Raw genomic sequence first — 6453 nt, 5'->3', positions numbered from 1 at the left:
ATTGCAAGAAATTTATAATGAGACCAGAGAAGTTGATGAAGAAGTCGGGTTGTGTTTCTTATCAATGGAGGAACCAACACGATATGAAGAAGCAGTTGGTGACGAAAACTGGAGACGTGCGATGGAGTCTGAAGTTGATTCAATTCAAAAGAATGGAACCTGGGAACTCTCTGATTTGCCGAAGAACCAAAGAGCAGTGGGACTCAAGTGGGTCTTCAAATTGAAGAAAGATCCAAACGGCAAGATTATTAAACACAAAGCCCGTTTGGTGGCAAAGAGCTATGTACAGAAATATGGCATTGATTATAAGGAAGTCTTTGCTCCTGTAGCTAGAATAGAAACTATTAGAACTATTCTTGCTTATGCAGCTCAAAAACAGTGGAGAGTTCACCATCTGGATGTGAAGACTGCGTTCTTAAACGGAGAGTTAGAAGAAGAGGTATATGTTAGTCAACCAGATGGTTTTGTTGACAAAACAAATCCACAGAAAGTGCTACGGTTACACAAGGCATTATATGGTTTAAAACAGGCACCCAGGGCCTGGAACACCAAGTTAGATCATAGCTTAAAGTCATTTCACTATAAGAAATCAAATTATCACTAACGGACTTCACCAACGGATTGAAGTTCGTTAGTGATACTAACGGATTCACCAATGGATATAAGTCCGTTAGTAATACTAACGGTTAACTCTAACGGAATATTGTAACCGTATTGTCTACTAACGGATGAAACCATCCGTCAGAATTCCGTTAGTAAAATATTAACGGACCTTTTCCCCGTTAGAAATCCGTAAGTGAATTTATTATTTATTTAATCTAAAGGTTTTTTCACTAACGGACTACTAATAATCCGTTAGTGAAAAAACCTTTAGATTAAATAAATGACTACTAATAATCCGTTAGTGAATTGTGGAGCTAAATACACAATCGTAAATGAAATCCCTAAATCGTGTGCTTGGAAAATCAAAATCACTCTGAAATCTGAGCTTGCGTCCAACCTCTCGGTCGTTCACTGCCGCCGGCATCCTTCGTCCGCCGCCATCAACGGTCCGCCGCCGTCTACCATCGACAAGTGTGCCCTTTATCGGCATCACTGTCCACGACTGAGCCCGTCTCTCTCACCAGTCTTTCCCTTCTCGACGGACAGTGTCCACAGGTACCCTATCCATCTCTTCATTTACCATTTTTAACACGATATATATTTATTTGATGTCATTCTCCTTTCATTCTTTAAGTCTGTTAGTTTTCTTGTAATTTTCAACTAGAGTACAAGCTGTCTAATTTACTGGACTGCTCTTTGTTCAGCTTAGGTCAAAGATTTCATATGTTTTTTAATTTATCTTGAAATGCCGGGTTGTTTGGACTTTTCCTATCTTGAACAAGCTGCCCCTTACGACTTTCATTTAAGAGCATCGAAATGAGTTTCTCATATGTGTTTCTGTTATTTTCTTCCTTGTATCATAAAGTTTCATGCGTTAGAAAATATTATAGAAATTAATGGAAAAAAACAAGATGGCTTGCCGCCTAATAATTTCATTTAGGATAAATTACTCCTTTTAGACTCTAGTTATGTCAAAATTAGCACACATGTCCTTAAGTTTTCAAAATTCGATAGTTTAGTTCTTAATATTCTTGTATTTTGACTCTATCGAACTAAAAGACTCTCTATCTATATTTGAAAATAGTATTTTTTTTTTCAATTTGATAAAATCAAAATGCAGATATTAAAACATTGAATGTTTAAAAAGTTGAAAAACATACATGTTAGTTATAGTAAGGGTATTTTGATCTTATCACAGACAATTGATGGAAAATTGGGCTAAATAGATTTTAGTTTGATGGACATAGGACTTGGTTTTGATGTAATTTAGAAACAATAAATAATTTACCATTCTGATTTAATTGATTATGTTTATCACTAGTGCTTCTTTACTTATTTATGTAATATTTTGTGCTCATATATTTTTCATGAAGTCCTTGTATCAGCATATGACATTCTAATCCATTCATTGGTTTTGCCAGATCCGGGCCTTCTTCTCTGTTCCTGAGAGTGTAGCAGCAAAAATTGAGCTGCCAGATTCATTTTATAGCCCGTCTGCTGAAAAGAGAAGCTGATGCAAGGAAGAAAAAAATTGCGGAATCCCAGCTTTTAATTCCAAAGTCTTACAAAGAGAAGCAGGCAAAAGCTGCCAAGAAGAGATACAGAAGAACCCTTACACGTATCCAATTTCCTGACGGAGTGGTGCTTCAGGCTGTCTTTGCTCCTTGGGAACTAATTAGTGCTCTCTGTGAGGTCAGTTCCTGGAGCTAGATTTACAAGGGTCTTTGTTGTTTAAATATTGCTTACTCTTTTTTTTTAATTAATACTGCTTACTCAATAAAAGAAAATACTGCTTAATAAAAAATGGTGATAAGCCTTGATGTTGCTAGAAATCGGCTACCTCTTTGATATGGATGCGTTTTGCTGCTGGTGCACTTGGCAAGTGCACCAGCAGGTGCAAGCAAGTGCACCAGCAGGTGCACTTGAAATTGCACCTGCTGGTGCAGGTGCACTGGAAATTGCACCTACTGGTGCACTTGAAATTAATTTGTAATGTAATTTAGTTTGGAGTTGTATACTTCCATCACTTCTCGGTGAGTAAATTACTACGTTTGTATGTTTTTAATTTAATGTCTACACATGGTATTATTTTTTGCATTGATTATTTGTAATTTGTTCACAGATGAGGGGACGTGGAAGGGTTAAGCAGCCCAGAGGACCGGTTCGACTTCCTTCTAGTACAAGCCAAGAGGAGGCGAATACAGATGACGGACAAGAGCATGAGCCGCAGTTACTACGGGCATCGACGAGACTTGGGGATACAGAGCTTCAGATATGGGTACCACTTGCATCTGGTGTACAGCCATGTCATAGGGATCGACCAGGTCCACCAGTTTCACCATGTACCGATGCATTGCCTCCCCATCCCCTTCCACCTCCTCACCGTCACACTCATTGTCCGCACCGTCATACTCCAGCTCCACCACCTGCTGTAACGACTCAAAAATCGGACTGCTACCGGCGCTAGGATCTAGATCGGCTTAAGGCCGCTGGGACCCGTAGCAAGCCTAACATACAACCTGTACACCTGTTTAATCCTATACATGATCAACATATACATAAAAATTTTGAACTTTTCTCATTCATTTACCAAACTCAACCTGTGCATGCACAACTCATAAGCATAACCATCAACCCCACATTGGAGTCCTCACAAATGCTCCAATGGGGTAACATACATATAATAAGTTTGGTTTACATAAACAGTGATAAAACATTTTATAGATCATGTACAAAGGGATTAACTAATATACTAGAGTCAAGCACATCTCTAAACCTCAATACTCATCATTACATTACATTACTATACATTACATTACTATACATTACATCATCCTCATGTCCACAGCTAACTATTACATGAAACATAATTTTACTCTTCTTGACCTCCCGGCCTATCCCGTACCTGCATACCTGGGGGATTAGGGAAATGGGGTAAGCTACTAGAGCCCAGTGAGCAGAATAATAAAACATTTAATTTAAAACACATGATCTCATGGAATGCATCACATCACAAACAAATCACAATCAAGGATGGTTTTGTCACCAATAGTCCTCTACATATCCAATAGTGCCAGGGGCGTAGAATGGGCCTCGTCCTGGTCTTTCTCTTAACATAACATACATAACATAACATTCCTATAATGCCAGGGGCATAGAATGGGCCTCGACCTGGTCTTTCTCTTAACATAGTGCCAGGGGCGTAGAATGGGCCTCGACCTGGACTTCCATACCATACCATATCACATCATGTCATATCATACGAGGACTAAAAGATCATCCAATACTCATCCACATCATCATCATATTATGCAATGCAACATATTCGTGAATTCTAATGCAAACAACCTAATTTATCTCATGGCATTCGTGATGCATGAACATGCTCAAAATCTGATTTATTTACTTTGAAACATAAAGAGTTATTCCACTCACCTCAGGCTAGCTCTAACAAGACACTGAAGCAGCTGTCTCACTGTTGGGGTCCTCGGTTCCTCGGGTCCGAACCTACACAGGTGGACTCAAATGAGGGACCAAACATACATGAACATGACTCTAAAATACTCCCCAAAAACCCCCTAAAACACCTTAAAACAATCATAGAAATCATGCAAAGGAAGGCTGAATAGGGCACTTTCAGCGGCAGGTTCAGCGACCGAAAGTCCCTCCAGAGACGAAAGTCATGCACCTTCGGCGGCCGAAGGTTCCTTCCAGAAACGAAACTCATGCATGTTCGGCGGCATCTTCGGCGGCCGAAACTCCCTTCCAGAGCCGAAAGTCCACTTTCGGGGGCAGGGTTCGGCAGCCAAAGGCCTGCCTCCACAGGCAGGTTCGGCTGCCGAACCTGAGTTCTTCCAAAGGGCAGAACTCAGCCTCCACAATGCACATTTAGCCTCCCAAACCATTCAACTCAAAACCAATACTTCCACAACATGCATACATACTTCCATAAGCTCATAGGGGCCTCAAACTATCCTAAACCCCAACTACAACACATCAAACATGCATATACAACATACATTGCCCAAAAACTCAACATTAACCCAAAAACTCAATATTAACCTAACATGCATTTCTACCCCATAAATTTTCATAAAACTTGTTTAAAATATGAAATGAGCTAAGGATCTACCCTTACCTCTTGAAGATCGAGAGGAGAGGCGATCCAACTCGGAGATGGAGGAGATCGAGCTCCTGGGGTCTCCAAGTTACCAACTTCACTCTTTTTGCTCAAATACCTTCAAACCAAGATAAGACTAGTTAAAACTTGAAAGATTTGAGGAAAGACATCAAAAATCAACCATGGGAGAGCATGGACTCACCGTTGGCCGAAAATGGGGAGAAAACTCGCCTGTTTCGGCCATGGAGCCCTTATGTAGGGGCTGGCCAGACCACCTTCGGCAGCCTAAAGTGTCTCCAAAACTCATGCAAGTTCGGCTGCCGAACATGGAGTTTGGCCGCCGAACCTAAGCCACTTTCAGAAGCCTAACTTGCCCCCTTAAACTATCCCATGTTCGGCGACCGAACTTGAGGTTCGGCGGCCGAACCTGGAAATGCCTCATTGGTCTTTTTCATTCAAATTTCAATTTCTTTCTTACTTAAAATCATAAAACACATTAAAACATTTTATGAAAACATGATTTTACCCCTCTAGAGGTCTCCGACATCCGAGATCCCACCGGACGGTAGGAATGTCGATACTGGAGTCTAACCGGGTATTACACCTGCTGTATCACATTTACATTCTCCTCAACCTGCATCCACTTCTGGTACTGCATCAGATAGAGGGACAAGATCTGGATCAGCATCTACTCCATCATCTGCTCCAGCATCAGCAGGATCAACCACTGCTGTAGGCGGCACACAGTCATTCCGACAGACCATTTCACTCATTAATAACAAGTAATAGTTAATTATTTCTTAATTACGATAAATTTCAATGTTACCCTATACTAACTAATGTTTTTTCATGTAGTTTACATCCGTCGGAGATGTGCAGTCGCAGGATTACTCTGATAATAAAAGAAAGATTGGTCGCGGAAGGGCACTGTTGGAAGACAGTGCCACATGACACCAAGGAGTTTTATTGGCAGGAATTCAAGGTGATGTGTACTTCTTTTAGCATTTTCACCTATATTATGAAATGAGTAATTACTAACTACTCATATACTTGAATCTTTGTGCAGAAATACTTCATATGGGACCAAGCAATTGACAGCTTGGTCAAAATTGCATGGCAGAAAAAGGCAGCTGACAGATACAAGGGATTAATGTGGGAAATCAGGAAAGGGAAAACAAAGAATCTTGCTACACCAGATTCCATTTTGAGTAAGTGGCAGGAAACTTGGAACACTTCTGAATACAAAGAGAAGTGTGACAAGTTTGCTGCCAATAGGCGCAGTGAGGCTGGAGGGTCAGGATTTGGTATTTCCAAGCACGCATGCGGTTCAGTTTCACAGTATACCCACCAGCGGAGGATGGTATTAGTAAAAATTTTTATTTTATATTTATCTTCTTATAAATATTTTGTTTCGATTCGATGATAAATGCTACACTTCTTACAATTGGTAACAGAGAGAAAGATTTGGCAGAGAGCCACTTCCTCATGAGCTTTTTGAGGCCACACATAAGAGAAAGGGGACGGAGGAGTTTGTTGATGCGAGGTCAAAAGCTATTCATGTAAGTTGATATTAAATGTAGTTATTAACAAATTTCATTTACTTAAATTGTTTTACTTATACGTGACTTTAAATTTATAATGCAGGATAAATATGTCCAACTAAAGGAGGCTACAACACAGCAACAGGAGGGAAGCAATGAGCCGACGCCCATTAATGAGGCCCAGTTGTA

The 6453-nt window shown here is 40.3% G+C and overlaps 1 long non-coding RNA gene across 1 annotated transcript; it reads left to right on the top strand.

Moving 5' to 3' along the window:
* The first annotated feature begins 5421 nt into the window (after positions 1-5421).
* On the top strand, positions 5422-5863 carry LOC110600746. Its single transcript, XR_002485719.2, has 3 exons — positions 5422-5505; positions 5579-5705; positions 5790-5863. It is a non-coding gene; the product is annotated as an uncharacterized LOC110600746 (long non-coding RNA).
* The last annotated feature ends 590 nt before the right edge of the window (positions 5864-6453 follow it).

This window comes from Manihot esculenta, chromosome 15 (genome assembly GCF_001659605.2).
Source record: "Manihot esculenta cultivar AM560-2 chromosome 15, M.esculenta_v8, whole genome shotgun sequence".
NCBI classification, from domain to species: Eukaryota; Viridiplantae; Streptophyta; class Magnoliopsida; order Malpighiales; family Euphorbiaceae; genus Manihot; species Manihot esculenta.
Note: the sequence above shows the minus strand (reverse complement) of the source record. Positions and strands in the feature narration are given on the sequence as shown.